General features: G+C 39.6%; 1 protein-coding gene and 1 pseudogene across 1 annotated transcript in view; both read right to left on the bottom strand.

Annotated features, from left to right (window-relative positions):
* UBE2N (ubiquitin conjugating enzyme E2 N) overlaps nt 1-21064 on the bottom strand; it is a 40350-nt gene that overhangs the window by 15341 nt on the left and 3945 nt on the right. The gene's annotated exons all lie outside the window — the stretch shown is intronic.
* Nucleotides 4290-9060, bottom strand: LOC138987947 (hsc70-interacting protein pseudogene; annotated as a pseudogene).

Below are 21064 nucleotides of genomic sequence, written 5' to 3'. Positions count from 1 at the left end.
GGGCTGAAAAACAGTAAAACCTCATCACTGGGGTTGCTATTGGCCAAGGCACTTAAGGCACTGTTAATAAACTGTAAACAAAAAAAACTCGCATATTTAAGATTCTGTGAGGGGACGTGTAAGGGTGTCTTCTGAATTTATCCTGAACAGAAATAGAGAAGATTTTTGAATGCCTGTTCCTGTATGGTGAACACTAATTATGAGTGATGCTACACCAGCAAAAACCAGTGAACCTGTAACATTTCAAAAAATTCAGATAAGTTAAAAATGATCTAGACTATGGGTTTCTTTCTCCAAGCTTTAACTCATTGTTTGAAGTTGGAAATTCATTTTAAAGCCCGTATGTGTAAGCTTAGCCATTTATCTATAAATTGGTCCACTATTAAGCAATGATAAAAATTCCCCATTTGTTCATACCTTCCCCTCCTCCTCCTTAGTGCAATGTTCAGATTGAGAGCTTGAGAAGAATGCAAAAATTTGAAGTAACTGTTACAGGAAAAGAAAAATTATCTATGGTCACACATAGGCCTGCCTGGCACCATAAGGCAAAAGGAGATTCACAGAAGACATTCGTCATTCCTTTACCTGACAGCAATGTCATTCCTTTACCCAACAGCTAGAAGATTTGGAGATTACACTCCCCATATATTTGGAGATTACACTCCCCAACCTTCATAGATCCTCACCTGCCTCAACAGAAGCTTTAGTCTTATTTCCCAACTCTCTTGCAACCCAGCATGTGAGACCCAGGCGCATTCAAAACCTGTGCTTCAGAAACTAAAGATACGAAATAAGAATCCCTTCTGGAAGGAACAGCAGGAGTTACCCATAGACAGCCAAGTGTAGCATCAGCAACCACACTGCAGTGTGTGATGCATGCAACGTCCGCAGTGAAGTCAGTGATGTGAGTCTGAGCCTTGTTCCTAGCTGCCTCTCCCTTTGGAGCTCCTGAAGGCTGTGTTAGATATATCATAACCCAGTAAATACTACTGCGGATTAAAACAGCCAAAGCTGGCTTTCACTGCTTGCTAAAAATAAAGTCTAAATTAGAAAAGAAAGTGAAGGTTAAGAGCTAATGGCCTGGGTTGGGGGTGAAGAGGTTAAGCAGCAGCTATCTTTGCGAATTAAGCGGGGTCAGAGGAGGAGAGCACTGAAGCTGGGTAATCTCTTTATCAAAGAACTTCTACCAAGTTTAAGGGCCTTTAAAGAGGGAGCTAACTTCACATTAGACAGCTAACTTCAACTAGGCAGCCTGGTGTACCTCCTAGGGAAAAAACTTTAGAGCTAAGAATCTGAATTTAATTCCAGTTCTAATTGTATAAAACCATACAAATTCATTTACCTCCTCCACCTACTAAAATGTGGTCCCTTAGACATTTCAAAGGTTCTCTCTAGCACTAAACTTGGCTGAACATTATTGGAATGGATTAAATCTTACTGCTGTATGCTTCCTTCTACTGGAAAGTCCCCTTCTGTAATACTCTTTAACCTTGTGTAATCACTGTTCAATACTCAATATTTCATCTTTCCTGTTGAGAAAAGGGATATTATGCATACAGTATTATATCCCCAGCATCTATGCCAATGCTTAAATATCTAAATAAGGAAGAAATTTGTTGCTTATGGTACCTGCTTTCCCCCCAAGATTATTTCACCTGCTCATTAAAAGAAAAAAAAAAGAAATCTTAAAATTGCCATACTCCTAATAACCAAAATCTGGTTAATATTCCAGCACATATTTGTTCTGATAAAGACAAAAGTCCTTAGAAACAGTTTAATACGTTTACACTTTTTGATTTATTATGTCACTGCATGGTGCTTTCCTGGTTGCTTTATAGATAATGAATATTCTTTGCAAACCAAATGACATAAATAGGCACTTCCCCTGGCCGGCCTACCAGCTAGCAGCTACACCTCTACCACTACTAGACATCATCTATTCAATCCTTTTCCTTGATTACTAGTTACTTCAGGTTTCAAACATGGCAATCACAGGAAAATTCAAGTGCTAAAAGCTTGAGGACTCCACTAATAGGAAAGGCCTCTGTTGATATTAACAGACAATAAGACAGATGGAGGCAGAGCAGCTGAAATTTTCAGTGAGGCAAACAAAAACAAGTTACAGTTGCTCCAGACTTGCCCTCTCAATCCAACTGTCTCACTGACACAGTTCTGTCTGAAATCCAAACCACCAGAAAGGAAAAATTAAGTTTTTTTCACACTGTGCATGCAACTGTATGATAAATGAGGAAACAATCAGATATTGAGAGTTCTGCCTCCTCCGAATAAGCATCCTTTCACAAGTTGTGCCACACTGCACAACTCCAAGAACGTGCCGCTCAGTCTGCATGAGGGGCACCCCGTGAAGTTATGCAGCGCGAGATCCTAAACACTCTGGGTTAAAGAATAAAACTTCAGTTTAGTATTTGTAAAAATAGTTTAGTACTGTCTAACACACGCAAAATTAACTCTTCCTCTCTCTCTCAATATATATATATAATTCTAATAAAATCAAAATATATGATTATCCCAAACATCCCATTTTCCTACCGACTGTTGACAAATGAACATTTGCTCTACTTTAAAAATCTATGCCCCACTTCAGAGAGCTATGTTTAATATCATCTATTTTGTTGAACATGAAATGACAATCATAGCTTTCCCACACAAAAGATGTTCATTCTTTTTAGACTTACAGAGAGGCAGTATCTTTGCAAAATCAGAAAACAGTAATCTGCAATATTAAATAAGGCTCAGAATTACATTAGGCTCTGTTTTCTGTACTCTAACCCTCCCCACCACCCTAGATCAAGATTAGTATATTTAAGCAGATAAAGAAGCAGAGAGGTCAAGTGAGGATGTCCAAGCTAGTATCTGGCAGGGCTAGAGATCAAGTGCAGAGAGCCTGGCCCCAGACTCTATGCTCCTACCACACGTCTCCACATAGACAAAATCCTTTAGCTCCTGAGAATCAGGAAGTAGGTCTAAGCCATAAGACATTATTCTGCCCACAAAGCAGCATTTCTACCATTTTGAAAATCAATTGTCACATAACACGTAAGCAACTGACTAAATGCTACTTAATATTGCTGCAAAGCAGGGGTGCGCCTCCTCCAGAAGGGCACCCCTGGCACGCCCTGCCACCCTACTGCCAGTCTCCAAGCCACACCAGCTCCTACAGGTCAAGGCCCAGGTCTAAGGTTTATAGACTTCCCAGGTGAAGCTAGTGGTAAAGAACCTGCCTGCCAATGCAGGAGACGTAGGAGACGCAGGTTCAATCCCCACCTCGGTAAGATTCCCTGGAGGAGGGCATGGCAACCCACTCCAGTATTCTTGCCTGGAGAATCCCTTGGACAGAGAAGCCAGGTGGGCTACGGTCCACAGGGTCACAAAAAGTTGGACATGACTGAAGCGACTGAGTACGTACGCACTAAGGTTTACAGTCCCAAAACTGAGCACCACAGTGTCTCACATTCCAAATGAATGAACAGATCTAACTTTCAAAAATGGTAGGCTCAAGGCTTTAACAAGCCAGACAGTGGCTATACACCCGCTGAAGTACGCAGAAAGAAGACTGTTTAAAACTTCAAACCCAATCTTCACACACTATCTCAAACTTCTGCTAAAAAGTTCTGGCCTTGATACCCTCTGTACAGGTTGTGCACTTAAAAGGACCAAATACTAATAAGCACCGGAGGAAGCAGGCTTGTTTCTCTTGTCCCTTTAGCAACCATGAGGCTCCAACAGTTACATTCCTCAACTTTAATAATGATAATTTGCTCAATACTAACTCGCTGACATATTAAAGATTCCATCCTCTACCTCAAGATTTTTGGCAGAATTTGAAATAAAATTGCTCAAGAAACCAAACTAACATGAAGTTAAAGATTTCAATATTTCACAGATTATCAATTTGGTTGTAAGTTAAATAATCTTAAGAGATCCAACTGAAGTATAACTCAGTACATATAATTTTTTTTATTCTTCTGTGATTTCAGATTTTATTTTGTCCTGTGCTATTTAGCCAGAGGAAAAAATGACCACAACAACTCAGATTTTAATATAACTGAAATAGGCACAAATTTACACACTAAGGCCGAAGTATTATTTGATAGAGCACCTGTGTACAGTAATACTGGGTCAAATTCATCCACTTCATCCAGACAGCCTGAGTCTCTAAAACAACGTGATCAAACATTTAAAGAATATAAATGCTGGAATGAGGGCCTGCTGGCAACGTGAGCTATTATGAGTAATATATTATGAGTAACATATTATGAGTAATATATTATGTAGAAATACATCTGAACCAAAAAAATGTTACAAAATCATAAAATAACTGATTTAAATTGTCCAAGTAAACAACGGCTTCTTTGAGAAAAGGAATTTGCTGACTGGGACACAGAGGTCGTGGACACTTTTCAAGGAGTACCCCTTTGTTGAATTTTGTAACGTGCAAGTACTACTTATCAAAAACAAAAAACAAGAACACTAAATAAAATCACCTAAAGAAACTGAATGTGCATTTTGAATAACCCTATTTTCAAAGTAATAATGTCTCATCAAGACAATCCTTAATTAAAATTCAGAACAAAGATTAAATCACAGCAAAGTCTATGGGGAAAAAGATGCTATAAATCTAACAGTGTAGAAAAATATTCCTTCTATATAAACTGAAAACATACTTCAAAACAGTATGATCTTTTAATTAAGTGTTCTGCTGGGGTGATGGAATGTTCTGAATCTTAACTTGGATGGTGGTTTCATAACTGTACACATTTGTCAAAACTCAAGCTGTACACTTAAAATGAGTGCATGTAATTGTATGTAAATTTAAAGTTGATTTAAAAGAAAAAAGTATAGTATGTGTCATGAGCTTACTGAGGGAAGGAAACGGGTCTTAATTTAGGGAAACAGGGTTCTTTATTCTAAGCCTGAGTGAGTAATTGCTAGGATTTGGGGGCAGGAGCAACACAATTTGACCAGACACGAGAGAATCTAAGCAGTGGAGCAATGCAAGAGAAATGAGAAAAGAGGAGAAAACCCAAGAGCCAACAAGGTAGGGCACACCATTTGCTGCTAAACTCCTAACTCAATAAAAATCACTAAACATGCAAAATGCTTGCAACTAAAAGACCCTGTCTGGGTTATAGCATGTACAATGCCAGAACCACATACACAAAAGGAAACCTTAAGACATTAAACTACTAATAAATGGCCAAACTTTGGGCAGGACATGAACTTTCAGAGCCTAAAGAACTGGATAGCTAGATGCATTTAGTTAGAACTCTAAGGTGCAGGAACTGACAACTGGATTAATCCTTAAAATTGACCTGGATGTTCATATACTATACAGTTTCATTTAATCCTCAGAAATGTGCACAGAAACCTATCAAGACAGACCAAAAGGCCACTCTATAGTCAAGAGCTCTTCTCATACATCACAGTTAAGAGTCTGGAATCCTCAGCATCCATCAGAGCTTCACACCTCTGCATTCACGTTAGGTGAATAAACATGTCTCTTAATTTGCTCTGGTAGTATATAGGAAGCAGTGTCCTTAAGGCTGATGCAGGGTCAAGGACAGGCGACCTTGTCTCCCTTGGCATACTCTCTCTCTAATCCCCACTTGAAGGCATGCAGTTCCGTCTTTCCTGAGATTTGAGGGCTGACTAAACAAAGTGGGGGATTTAACGATATGGAACAAAGAGTACATAATGCTTTCAAAAAAAAGAATCAAAAGAAATACACACACATTTTAAAAACCTGTATATATTCCTACCTCTGCAGGACTCAAGTCAAGCCAAATATCGCCACATCTCAGGGGACTCCTGCTCTTCCCTATCAAGGGCTGGACCAGAAAGTCAGACAGTTTCTGTCTTTAAAACCTCTACACTGGGAAATTTTTATCTGTGCCAGATTAAATATCTTTCAACTGAAATAAATTCTATACTTATGATTCTGGGGGTGGGACTTTGCAAACCGTATTTTTACTCTTCCAGGGGCTCGCTGTTAACCTCTGTACACAGGTGGGTGCTAAAACTGCAAGAAAGGACTTGCCTCTTCCAGGCTTCCAGCCCACCTGAAGTGCCTGTAGGCATCACCCAATATCCCAGCAGCACATTCATCTAATCTGCAGCTTACTCCACACTGAGAACCAGTTTGGTTTTTTTGTGTGGAAATATGAAACATTTATTTTAGATATCAGACAAGAACAGAGCTAAGTAATCCAATTTTACTGAAGCATTATAAAAACCATGCCTTCACCACAGTGTAAGATTTAAACGCATGTGCACAAGAGGACATGTGATATAAGATGTAGTAAGACGGCTGCTGCCCTGCCAAATACTTCCAGTCCCTCCCCAGGTCCTACTGCAACACTGGTGGTCCCAAGAGTTACAGAAGTAAATCATTTAAAATAATAACAACAAAGCAATTAAAAAGACAAATCAAAATGCCTCAGTAACTGTATGTCCAACTCAGACTTTATCTATTTAAATGTTGTATTAGCCTCCCACTAACAAATCTTTACTTCACTCAAACTTGGAAAAATAAATCTTCCATATTGATGTATCTTCCTTGCCTAATCAATTCAGAGGAAAAAATCAAAATGATTAGTAAAGAAAAATGTAGGGGTTAATACACCTTTTTAATTTTAAATATTTTTAAGGTTTAAAAATTGCTTCAAGTTTTTAATTTCTAGTCAGAAAACATCTGAATGAATACCCTAACGGCAAACCGCTGTAAAATGTTTTTAGCTGCATTTGGGGCAAAGGGGAAGGGATTATCTTCAAAGCACCCCAGCTTTCTTTATGAGAAGGTCAGCGGTACGCTGGTTTGTATCACTGCAACATCCATTAAGTGATCTAAGTTGCTCTTCCTCCAGCAGGGGCTTTACGTCAGAAGGGCATTAAGTTTGACCTCCAAATTTGGCCAACAATTTACTGATGACATTCCTAACCTTTGGGTTGCTCTGGTATTTTGACATATTTGCCGGGTTCTGGGTCACATCCTGGAAGGCCACCATAATTTCTGGATCCTGCACGGCTGCAAGGACTTCTGCATCACTAAGAATTTCATTGAGCCTAGGCTTTCCCGGCATTCCAGGCATGCCCCCTCCCATTCCAGGCATTTCTCCAGGAAAATAACCAGGCATTCCCCCAGGAAAGCCACCTGGAAAACAGCCAAACTGAGAACCTGACTGTCGTCTGGCTTCTTCCTCCCTCTGGGCTCTCTCATGTTCTTCCCGAGCCTTCTTAACCCTTTCTACTCTTTCTCTGATCTTGGGCTCTTCACGTTTTTGCTCATACTTTCTCCGATGTTCAGCAATTTTCTGGGCCCTTGGTTGAACTTTCTTCAGCACTGCACTAGCATCTTCATCATAATCCAGCTTACAGGCAAGGGCAAGATCATGGGCAGCTTCTTCCCAATGGCCCAGAAGTCTGCGTGCTTCCCCCTGCCACTTACTTGTATGGCTGAGCTGAATCAGGATTTATTTCAATAGCTGTCACAGTCTCAGATGGCAGCATTTGACTTCTTAATTTGATGACATACAAAATTGCCAAACCAGGATTTAGCTTGATGGCATCTGTGAACAAGTCAATGGCTTTCTGGAGTTCACCACCATCATTTAGGCCATCAATGGCAGCCACTTTTTTATCATTTGTCTGATCCATCATCTCCTCAGTCATCTCTACATTTTCATCTCCCATTTCCCGAGAGGCATCAGCGTCTGGTTCAATCACCTTCACTGTCAATTTCTAGATCACTTTCCTCACTTGATGGGTTTGTCTGTCTTTTTGTTTTCCTCCACCTTCTTATTATGTTTTTTCTTCCTTGGTATTTTCTTCCGATTTAGTTTTATGAGCAGCAGGTAGTATTTTACCCCCAATGCTCTCCACCTACTCCCCCAGGACGCGCACTTTCTCGGTGTGCAGAACGCTCTGGTCCTGCTTACACATTTTCATGATGGCTCGAAGCTCGCTCACTTTGCGCGGGTCCATGGTCTAGAGGCAGCTGGTGCGGCCCGATTCCAGGTCCAGGGAGAGTGATCACATAAAGCTGCCATGAGGCAGAACAGACTAGAACCTCCCCGGCCACTGGCTCTGCCAGCCCAATAATCCCATGACCCCGGGTCCTTCACCTGCTCATTCCTACTCCCTCTACCACTGCCCTGCGCACTGCTTAGAAACTTCTAGAAATGTGGCTGTTTGTGCGGCTGCCTGCCTCTCCATCCACGCATTCTTATATTAACTCAGAACTGGTACTCTAGAGGGACCATCCTCCTATCCGGTGCTTTCAAGGAGGCAGGAGCTGTTAGCCTCTGCGGGGAGTCTTTTAGAATAGAATATTCTCTTGAGTGTGGCCATTAAATAGAACATGTCAGAATGGCTGCAATCCAAAAGTTTACAAGCAGTGAATGCTGGAGAGGGTGTGGAGAAAAGGGAACCCTCTTACACTGTTGGTGGGAATGCAAACTAGTACAGCCACTATGGAGAACAGTGTGGAGATTGCTTAAAAAACTCGAAAAAGAACTGCCTTATGACCCAGCAATCCCACTGCTGGGCATACACAACAAGGAAACCAGAACTGAAAGAGACACGTGTACCCCAATGTTCATCGCAGCACTGTTTATAATAGCCAGGACATGAAAGCAACCTAGATGTCCATCAGCAGATGAATGGATAAAAAGCTGTGGTACATATACACAATGGAATATTATTCAGCCATTAAAAAGAATGCATTTGAATCCGTTCTAATGAGGTGGATGAAACTGGAGCCTATTATACAGAGTGAAGTAAGCCAGAAAGGAAAACACCAACAGTATACTAACACATATATATGGAATTTAGAAAGATGGTAACGATAACCCTGAATGCAAAACAGCAAAAGAGACACAGATGTATAGAACAGTCTCTTGGACTCTGTGGGAGAGGAAGAGGGTGGGATGATTTGGGAGAATGGCATTGAAACATGTATAATATCATATAAGAAACAAATCGCCAGTCCAGGTTCAATGCAGGATGCTTGGGGCTGGTGCACTGGGATGACCCAGAGGGATGGTACAGGGAGGGAGTGGGGGGGCGGGGTTCAGGATGGGGAGCACGTGTACACCCGTAGCAGATTCAGGCTGATGTATGGCAAAACCAATACAATATTGTAAAGTAATTAGCCTCCAATTAAAATAAATAAATTAAAAAAAAAAAAAAAAGAACATGATTCCTAATGCCACAAAGATGGCCCTCCAGCCCAAAGAACCAGTTTGATTGTCAGAGCATCCCCCTGGAACCCACATCAGAGGGCTAGACTCTCTTTAGAGTTCTGGATTCCAGCTGGAGGTCCTTCTCTCAGTGGCTAAATTTTAATAACCTCAACTTCTTTGTTTTTGACCCCAGACTTAGGAGAATGACAAGGAGTTTATAACTAAAAGGTGTGATGATGATGATGATTTAGTAGATAAGTCATGTCCAACTCTTGCGACTCCATGGACTATGGCCCACCAGGCTCCTCTGTCCATGCAATTCTCTAGGCAAGAACACTGGAGTGGGGTGTCATTTCCTTCTCAGGTATCAGAGATACAAACAGAAAATATACCTTCAATTTGCTCTAGCACAGTGTGTGCGTCCTATAGCTGCTACATCCACAGTCCCTTGAAACATCTTTTCATCCTTTAGTCACCTAAGAAACAACCTGATACGTGTGACAGCTCGCAGGCATCCACAGAACTGCCAGAGCAACGGACGAGCCCAGCCTGCACACTGCCTGGTACCACTCCACCCCCTGACCCTCCACACTCCGCAAGACACAAAGGACAGCTAAGAAGCAGGAGGGCAGCGGTGCCAGTTAAGGAAATGCCAAGTCTAGAGCTGCCCACACAAGCACCTCAGTCCCCAGGTGTCTGGGAGCCCCTCCACTTGACACTGGTGGAAGCCACAGTGCCCACATCCAATAAGGAGAAAATAATCAAACTCAGGACTCAAAGGTGATATATTGGTATCAAAGTGAGTTTCACAGAAGTCAGGACCAACCCTGTACCAACTAAGACCCACCCTTCCTCTCCTTTCAAAGCAGAGGACCTCAGCTAGATGCTCTTTAGAAAACAATCTGATAACATGCTCAAAGTAAGCCACACCCAAGTGTGAATGACCCAAACAAAATTTCACAATCATGGGAGAACTCCCAACGACTATACAGCCAGCTTCTCCCCAGCCAGGTAACCTCCAGTACCCTGATTAAAGATTTAGGGTCCAGCAATTCTGTATACAGCTTGGTAATACTTTGAGGTAACAACTTCACACATTTGGGCGTCAAAAATAATCTAAAGAAAAAAGCATGCTGCACACATCAATATTAAGGAAAGTGATTTTCCTGCCAGAGGATACAAATATCCCATCTCAATCTTTCTCACTTTCACTATAAATCATTTTCAGTAGATGTGAGAACAATAAGCCTCTTGATACTGAGCAAAATGGGCAACATTTCTGTAGTTCACAATCACATTTTTTTCAAGACACCTGTTTTCCAACAGAAGTTGTATGATTAACTCTATAATATAAATGACAGAATAAATAGTATGATCATGTAAAACACCTACAATTTTATAATTATAACATGAATCTTTGGACTTGGATTGCAACATGTATCCAAGGGGGCTTTAAAAGACACAATCTCTGGTACTTGCTGGTAGTCCAGTGGTTGAGACTCCACGCCTCCACCACTGGGGGTGTGGGTTGCAACCCTGGTCTGGGAACTAATCCCACATGCCACACGAAGAGGCCCAAAAATTAAATAAAAAAATAGGTGTGTGTTGGGGGTTGGGGGGGGAGACACGATCTTTTTATAAAAATGAATGTTAGTGTGTTTATATACTAAAATCAAATATTTTAATTAAAACATTCTGACTACACATGCCAACTAACAGCAAAATGAAGTAGCTGATATGTACCAAGCAGAAAAAGTTATCTCAAGTATTTGTTTTAATCTGCCATAAACAACAGATACCTGTCAACAATCAGTATAAGGAACACAGTTGATACTCAGCATACTAATACTCTTAATGTTTAAAATATTAACATACACTGGTCATAATTTACATAAATATATAACCCTAATTGGCCTGATGATCCAAATGAACTAATCAAGTAAACACTTTCCAGTAAAGGAGTATATGTGTGTACTCTTAAAACATGAAAATTGTTATAAAAGAGGAAACATGTGCAAGTTCTATTTTCTTCTTTCATTATATGTGTGCGTGTGTGTGTATGTGCGTGCACACACGTGCTCACTCAGTCACTTCCAATCCATGTGACCCCCATGGACTGTAGCCCGTCAGGCTCATCTGTCCATGAGATTTTCCAGGCAGAGATACTGGAGCAGATTGCCATTTCCTACTCCGAGGGACCTTTCTGACCCAGGGATCAAACCCTTGTTGTCTCTGGCGTCTCTAGCATTGGTAGGTGGATTCTTTACCACTTCACCACCTCAGAAGATGGTAACCTCAACACCTGCATTGTAAAGTCCTACCTGAGAGGCTTAAGGAGTGAAAGCCTGCTCACGGATGAGGACTAGCTTCCTGGCTATCCAAGCCCCACTGCATACTAATACAGTAGAGACCTGCTGGTGCAATCCCTGCAACAACGGGCGGTGACGCTGGGCTTCTGCACCACCTGCTTATGGCCCGGTTACAACTAACCCACTATTATCAATTAAGCAGTAGAAAACAAAAGGCTAGTGTATCTGTGCAGGAACCACGAGGGCAGGCATTTTCAGAAGTATACATGGGGAACTTTTCTGGTGGTCTGGTGTTTAAGACTCCAGGCTTCCGCTGCAGAGGACACAGGTTCAATCCCTGGTTGGAAACAAGCTGATGGTGTAGCCAAAAAAAGAATGTAAAATAAAACAAAACATAAGCATATAAAAGGCACTCAAAACTCTGACCCAAGTAGTGTCAAATACTGTATTTGTCTGATTACAGAGAACAAATTATCTTTTCACCAGTTGTAAAAAAGAAAGAAATCTTGCCATTTGTGACAATGTGGATGAACCCAGGGATACAATGCTAAGTGTGACAAGCCAGACACAGAAAGGCATGGTGTCACTTATGTGCAGAATCTTAAAAAAAATTTGTTTAAAGTAAAACTTGTAACAGATTAGAAGGGTGGTTATCAGAGTCTGTGAGGAGGAGGGAAAGAGAAGATATGATCAAAGGATATAAACTTTCAGAAGATAAGTTCTTGTGACCTAATGTACAACAGCTGACTATAGTTAATACATGGTATACTTGAAATTTGCTACTAAGTATTCTGACCACCAGAACAAAAACAACAAAGGTAAGGACAGATGTTAGCTTGTGGTAATCATCTCACAATGTGTACATACATCAAAACATCACCTCATACACTTTAAATACCTACAATTTTTATTTGTCAAAAGTTAAAAAAATTTTTTCACTACGATGACTCAATTAACAATAGGACATTTGTTTCCTAGAGTGCCTTTATAGGATCCTAGAAAATAAAGCAAACGACTGCAATTAATGCCTGCTTTTCTTTTCATTTGGAAAATAGTATGCTAGTTTCTAAACCACAATATACTGGATGCTAGGAATATAACCAAGATGACTACAGTCAAGATTCTCTAAGAAGAGAGGAAAGAAAATAACCCAAACTCAACCAACACAGAATGCTGGGCAGTAACACTTCATACGAAGGATGTTCTCTTGCCAAGGTGGCATAATTCAAAAGTTACAAAATGTATCATTTTAACTTGTAAATACCATCAGTATCAGAAGTTGTATGGGAGAGGGGAGACAAGGAAAGAAACGCCAATGAAGAAAAGACCAAGTTGTGAAAAAGCCTTACCTGCCAAGTCAAGGAATATGACTCGAGCCTAAGTTCACCATGATCACACTGGGTGTTTTTAGAATAATGTGGCAAGGTGGAAAATGAAGAGAGTGAGAGAGAGTATGCACACGTGTGTGTGTAAGTGAAGATAGATGAGTTCTCTGATTAATGCAAAAAAAAAAAAAGTACAGAGAGGGTAAGAGCCCACATACAAAGATAATTGAAAGGATGAGAAACAGGAATAGGTTAGGAGAAGCAGAGGAATTTCTACGGTTCAATCCACTGGCTTAGTAACAAACTGAATGTCTAAGGGGGTGGGGAGAGAAGTAAATGGCAGGCAACTCAGTTAATGTTAATGTAATTAATAAAGAAAAGAAACACTGGAAGTACTGATGCAAGGGAGGGGTAACAGCATAATGAATATATTCCACTGTAAAATAAAAATTTATTTTAAAACGTCTTCAAGACATCTAAGTAGACTTGGTAGGCAACTGGAGACACCTGAAACCCAGGACAAAGGCCTTCTTATTAATTATACTAGAAAGCTATATAAAATTTCAGAATACTGCTACTACTCAGCAGTTGTGCCTTTTTTTTTTTTTTTTTTTGAGAACTGCTTAAGGACCAATTTAAAAGCCAAAAAGGAAAACCAGTTCCAGGATTAAATGATCATAGCTTCTTCTCAATGAAAAGTTTTAAAAAAGGAATTAGATATAATGGAGGCCCAGGGAAACTGACTCAGCCAAGGTCACATAGTTTCTTAATCCTTGAGACAAAAATAAAAGTCAATGCTGGTTCTTACTCATTATTTACCAGAATTGGCTCAAATTTCTCAGTATCCAGCGATAAAATCCAATTTTTTTTTCTTTTTTTCTGGCTTCTCTGCTAGGCTTACAGGACCTTAATTCCCTGACCAAGGGCTGAATGCAGGCAGTGGATTCCAGCCACTCAGCAGTGAGAGTGCTGAGTCCTAACCCCTGGGCCACCACCGAATTCCCGAAATTCAGTCTTTAAAATAAAAATTTACTGCCCACCGACAATTTAAAAATAATAATGGCTCACAAGGCTAAAGAAATTTCTTAAATTTTCTAGAGCAATGCAGATTTCAAATGTGATTAGTTTTATGGAAACCAACAGATTTAAAACTTCTGCTTTGCTTCATTCAACATTTAATTTCTTTAAAGTATTTATTTAGAAAAACAGCCCCCAAAAAAAGTTTTTAAGGGAATAAAGTATTGATACATACTACAATATGGATTAACCTTGAAAACATGCTCACACACCAAAACCATATTATGTGATTCCATGTATATGAAATGCCCAGAATACGTGAATACATAGAGACAGAAAGTGGCTAAGTGGTGGCCAGGGGCTGAGGGAGTAAGGAGAGAGAACTGCTGAAGATGGAGGGTTTCTTTTTTCAGGTGATGAAAAAGTTCTGTAGTTAGATAGTGTTGATAGCTGCACAACTTTGTGAATATGTTAAAAACACAGAATTATACATTTTAAAAGAATGAATTTTATGATATGTGATTTGTACATCAAAAAATGGAAGCATTTGGTTTTCCTTTCATATTCAGTAAGTTTTCACATTCATATTCATTTTTATCTACAAAGTGGAAATCAGAATAGTAAAAGAAAGTAAAGGGGAAATAATTATCCATATTACTTGATTATTTTTAGTATGTACATTCTGTATTACTATATTAATTGGATTTTTAGTAAATGACTATAAATCCATAAACTACACTTCTAAAGGAAAAAAAAACTTCAAATTAAAAGACTGCATATGAAGTGTCTGTAGGCCAAGCGAGTAAGTGCTGACTCACGTTACGGTTTTAGCACTGCTCAAGTGTCTTCCTAGAGTTTGGTATATCTAACCTGGAATAACATTCTTCTCCCCACACTCCACTTTTCCCCTTATCTTTCAAAATTCAGCTCCAACGTCACCCCCCTAAAAACCTCTTTCCCTATACCAATCTGGAGGGGTCTCAGAATGTCAGTCTTCAACGTCCTCACTGATGCCTGTTTTCTATATATGAGAAGGTAGCTTTACATGTGATTTTAATTCCACCACATTCTACCTACCTTTGCACTGAAGCCAAGCACATGCAAGGCCACTGTTTCTGCAAGGTACACCCTACAAAATCATCTGGAGAGCTTAAGACAAAACATAACAAAAAAACAAGCTGGGGCTGACAACTGTTTAATTTATAAATGCCCAAATAGTTCTGATGCACAACCATAAACTAACTGCTCAGATTATAAACAAGTCTTCACAGAAAATATCTTCTAGTTCCTACCACTCAATACATCAGCAACCCGCCCAGTTAAACGGGAAAAAGATTGTGATAAGAAACAGACAAGGTCTGGCCAAGTGTTCTGATTTCTAATCACAGTCAGTGGCAGGAACCTGAATTGAGATTGCAACACTTTTAGTTTAACCCTTATCTGAACTACAACAATAAAGACAGGGTAGACAGTACTTCACAGGGGGTGGGGGGTTGGGGGGGCAGCGGTTATCACCTAATGGGGATAGCTCTTTTATAACTAAGGTAAAAGACTTCAAAAGCTTTATAGCTGTCAATCACTGTGCCATCCACTATGAAAAGAAATGACTTCTTTAAAGCCCAAGCAAGAATAACAGTATGTGCAAGTGCCGGGGGAATTTTACTGGAAAGTACTTTTCCTTAGTCTCTCTGAGGCAGTGAGGAAATTAAGTAGGTATATACCCTCCCTTGAGTGGAAAACACAAAATTCAATTTAATATGTAAATGAGTATAAGACAATCTATTTTTAGGCTTACTGAATGAAAAACATCTTGTTTCAAACACACTGGAGAGGTTACGGTCTGAGGCAGTGACACCTCAAATGTATTTCCCCATCTGCTCTGTATTTCCCTCTCACTGGAACCCCAGACGCCCCCAGATCCAGGGGCCCAGGACAGCAGGAGAAGACCTGCCGCCCCAGAGAGGCATTCCATCTCGAGGCAAACTGCAGTACTGAACAGGACTCACGCAAAGGCCCCTAACTGAACTACATAAGGCACTACCCACCACCCACACTGGACTTCTGCAATCTACTGTACATTCGTCCTGTCTCTCCCCTTCCAGTATTCATATTTGCTATTCCCTGCGTCCACTCTCTCCCTCCTCCTCTTCACGTTTAAAAGCATTCCTCAGCAGATGCCTTTCCTCTGACCATGGTATACTCCAGGTTTTCCTTCTTTCATAACACACCTCACAGTAATTTCTTGTTTCACAACTGTTTCAGCAGACAAGGATACCTGTCTTGTTTACCTGGTTTAGTGAATACATACTATGCAGTCAATAAACATCCATTTAATTGAACTTAATGTTTAAATTTAATGTTTTATGAATGGATAACAAGAAGGCAGACAAATCACAAGGTTATAGAAGACTGAACTTTGGCCTTGGGCTCTTTCTAGCTTACTACAGCCACTTTTGCCACTGTCCAATGGTAAGGGGTATCTCTAATTTTCTTGAGGAGCTCTCTAGTCTTTTCCATTCTATTGTTTTCCTCTGCTTCTTTGCACTGTTCACTTAAGAAGGCTCTCTTACCTCTCCTTGCTGTTCTTTGGAACTCTGCATTCAGATGGGTGTATCTTTCCTTCTCTCTTTCGCCGTTCATTTCTCTTCTTTCTCAGCTATTCGTAAGCCCTCCTCAGACAACCATTCTGCCTTTTTACATTTCGTTTTCTTGGGGATGGTTTTGATCACCGCCTCCTCTACAACATTACGAACCTCCGTCCACAGTTCTTCAGGCACTCTATTAGATCTAATCCCTTGAATCTATTTGTCACTTCCGGTGTTTAAGGGATTTGATTTAGGCCACACTTGAATGGCCAAGCGGTTTTCCCTACTTTTCTCCAATTTAAGTCTGAATTTTGCATTATGAAGCTCAAGCTGGAATCCAGATTGCTGGAAGAAATATCAATAACCTCAGATATGCTGATGACACCACTCTAATGGCAGAAAGCAAAGAGGAACGAAAGAGCCTCTTGATGAAGGTGAAAGAGCTGGCTTAAAACCGAACATTCAAAAAACTAAGATTATAGCATCCGGTCCCATCACCTCATGGCAAACAGATGGGGAAAAAAATGGAAACAGTGACAGAGTTTATTTTCCTGGGCTCCAAAATCACTGCAGATGGTGACTGCAGCCATGAAATTAAAAGATACTTGCTCCTTAGAAGAAAAGCTATGACAAACCTAGACAGCATATTAAAAAGTAGAGGCATTACTTTGCCGACATAAACAAAGGTCCATATAACCAAAGCTATGATTTTTCCAGTAGTCACATACGGATGTGAGAGTTGGGACCATAAAGAAGGCTGAGTGAAAAGAATTGATGCTTTCCAACTGCGGTGCTGGAGAGACTCTTTAGAGTCCCTTGGACAGGAAGGAGATCAAACCAGTTAATCCGAAAGGAAATCAACCCTGAATATTCATCAGGACTGAAGCTGAAGCTCCAATACTTTGGCCACCTAATGCAAAGAGCCAACTTCTTGGAAAAGACCCTGATGCTGGGAAAGATTGAGGGCAGAAGGGGGTAAGAGAGGATGAGATGGGTGGATGGCATCATCGACTCAATGGACATGAGTCTGAGCAAACTCGAGGAGATCGTGAAAGAAAGGGAAGCCTGGCATGCTGCAATCCATGGGGTTGCAAAGAGTCAGACACGACAGAGCAACTGAACAACACGGTGACTGAACAACAGGGTAAGAGGGTAAAGGGGATGGTAATCCCAATGACCCTTAAAGGTCACTAAAAACACACTGACTTTACAGCAACAACTTTCCTTAGTGTAAACTACAAAGGAATCTTAGAAAGCTATGAAGAAATAAAAAGCACCCATAGTCTCCAGACACAAAGATAACATTTATTGCCTTTCTTTCTAGTATTTTTCTAGACTACAGAGCCTTCAATCACTGGATTGTAAGACTCTTAAAAACAAAAACCGATTTGCCCAAAACAGACCAAACCTCTGATACTGGCATATTGTGACAGCACTGAAAACTAACGCTATCCCATGCTAAGTCGTGTCAGTCAGGTCTGACTCTGCGACCCCGTGGACTGTAACCCCCCAGGCTCCTCTGCCCATGGGATTTCCCAGGCAAGACTACTACTAAAGGAATTTGAAAATATGAAGACAAAATAGTCAATTAAAAAAAAAAAAAGGCAAAATATGTCAACATTAGATTCTGAAATCAGTACCTAAATGTACTTCAAATTACAGCCAAATTCTAATTATTCAGAAACATCTGAGTTATAGGCCAGCTCCAAATTATAAAAATGTCTATTCCTAAATATCCTCAGGGGATTTTACAATAGCTACATCCAGAATTTTAACAAACATACAACACCCCAAAGGTGTGGTGCAGCTCTTGAAAAACTAGATAATGAAGAATTCTTTCTGTAGATTCCCAGTTCCCCAGTTCTTCCAACCACACATTTAATAGTTTCTGTCACCAGAAATGCCAGGGCCACAGATCTCACTCTCTTAAGACTATGGTGATCCTACATCCTACGTAATCTACAATCAAAGATGACTACTTAATATTAAAAAGACCAAAAACAAAAAAACTTCACCTGGGAAGCATATTAAAAAGCTGCTAAGATTTTAACTGAAGTTAACTGAATCCCTATTTTTCATCTCCTAATTTGTAAATCCACACTGATGTCCTATATTACATTTGCAAATAAACCAAGAAGAAATCTTTAATACGGGGGGAAAAAAAGAATCCTTATTTCTTAATGTAACACTGCTACATACACTGTGCCTTTCAGATCCACTTTGGTTTTCACAAGTAAAATCATGTAACATTAAGCAGCCACATGAGAACCGGGCTGACTAGAACTGTAATGTCCAAAGCCCCTGCTGAATGCCATCCTTATTTCCTTGGTTCTGCTATGTATTCCTCACTGTTTATGCATCCATAACTCAGACTCAAATGGCTGTTCAGAATCCATACTACTTGAATCCAAGGCAGGAAAGTTATTTTCTTCCTAAATCCATTTACACACAGGTAAAACAAATCACTAGTGACAGCACAGGGAAAAAAGTAAAAATACTAACTTGCCAGCCAGGAATCTTAGTCATCCAACTTCTTTGGCCTACAGTCTCCTCATCAGAGAAGTAGAAGGATAATAAGCTGGAAGTCATCACAAGTGTGGAAAAAACTCAGAACCTCTACAAAGCAAATGAGAAATATTTCTGATACAATTATTTAGAATGCTGGTTACTCAGGAAGTACTTAATAATTTGACAAAACTCAATTTCTGTTGTGTGAGAGCTGATCAATCTGGGCTGAACAAAGTGCATGACAAAGAGGAGCTTAAAAAAAACTCAACTGCCTGCTATTTTTAACCTACTTTCAATTATGCCTACATTCCATAATCAAAACATCAGGTAGTATATTAAACAATATCCATACAGCCTGAAAGTTTAATCATCACCAAAAGCAGTTCAGGGACTCCAACCTGGAATCCATGGAGCCTGAGGGAGTTCACAAATAAGCTTGTCAAGAACCTGAATCCCCAGAAGTCATATGCAAAAAATACACCTGATTCTTAAATTGGAACCACCACCACAAGAGCTAAAAACCACACTGTTTCTACTCATATTTTTACTATATAGGGTTATATGCTTCCTAAAAATGTTTTTATTACAATTTATAACAAGTGCAGGTTTAGATCTTGGTAAGTTTTTCATGCCTTTTTTTTTTCTTAAATGGGAAAAAAACACATTATCAGCCAAAGATTTTCAGGGCATAAAAAAGGGGTTGGTTTTCTGAATTACTTACTAAAAACTACCTTATGTACTAAAATACATATCAAATGATATTAAAATATGTATCACTTTTAGTGACAAAAACCCTATTTTTTCAAAATAAAAATTATTAAAATAAAAAACAGAACTCAAGACTCAGTACAACATCAGATTACATTTTTAAGAAATCTGATATTGTACTGAGTCTTCAGTTCTCTTTAGTTTCAAATTACATTTTTAAGAATTTGAAACTAAACCTCATGAAACAGAAAAACAAATTATAGGAAAAACTGATTAAACTCTAATCTCAGAAGGTTGGTTAGCTAGGTTTTAATCAAGTAAGTCAACTCCTTGAGTAAGTTAGTAACTATTTGCTTAGGCTATATTTTATTTATTTCATGATTAATTTTGAGAAGAAAATTAAAGGAATATCATTCTGTCAATGTAACATGTAAAACACATAAATTTGTTTTTAACCAAGCCACAACTACAGATCTCTTTTATCTGTTTCCAACTCTGCTTCTTTATGACAGATAGATTAAGGAGGACCTTTTATTTTAGGGAGCTTTCACCCCATGTGACTTTAAGCTTTAATTGCTCTGTCATTTTTATATAGACTAAAAGACGTTTAGCCCAGGAAAAAAAGAGGAAAGAAAAGCAAATTCTATAATTCAAGCTAAACACGTAACTACCAAGATGTAGTGTAACTCATACATTTGCAAAATATCACTGTGTAAGACTACATCACAGCAGTCTGTATAGCAAAAGACAGGGAACAATCTAGAAGTTATCAATATGCAATTAGTAAAATTAAGGTCTAACCACAAGGTTTCACAAAGCAGTCCTTTACAAAAAACTAGTCACCTCAAAGATCTATTTAGGGGCAAAGGGAGGAATTAAGATATAGTATTTACTTGATGTGTGTGTGCTAAGTCGCTTCAGTTGTGTCAGACTCTGCAATCCTATTGTACGTAGCCTGCCAGGCTCCTTAGTCCACGGAATTCTCCAGGCAAGAATACTGAAGTGGGTTGTCATGACTCCTCTTGGCAGGCGGGTTCTACACCAATAGTGCCACCGGGGAAGCCCACTTGTTGGGGAGGAGGGGAACAGGCCTAACACAGACTCGCTAAGTCTCTCTGGTCTTTCAGGAGAAACATACAATAAAAGTTGTGGTTGTCTGGGGAGGGGAACTAGAATGCTGAATAACAGATGAGTCTTAATTTTCCTCTACGTATCCTTCAGAACTTTTCAAAAGTGCTCCATGTATTTCCTAGTCAACAAAAGACTGATTTATTTTGTTTTTAATGAATCTTATGGGTAGAATTACAAACTTTCAGCTCAGACATCAATTCAGATAGACTCTACAAGGCAGTAACAATAAATTATATAGAATAACTCTCCTAAAGTTTTCTTCCAAAGAGACTGAATAGCAT

This window comes from Bos mutus, chromosome 5 (assembly GCF_027580195.1).
Source record: "Bos mutus isolate GX-2022 chromosome 5, NWIPB_WYAK_1.1, whole genome shotgun sequence".
Lineage (NCBI taxonomy): Eukaryota > Metazoa > Chordata > Mammalia > Artiodactyla > Bovidae > Bos > Bos mutus.
This window is presented reverse-complemented; position numbering and strand designations above follow the sequence as displayed.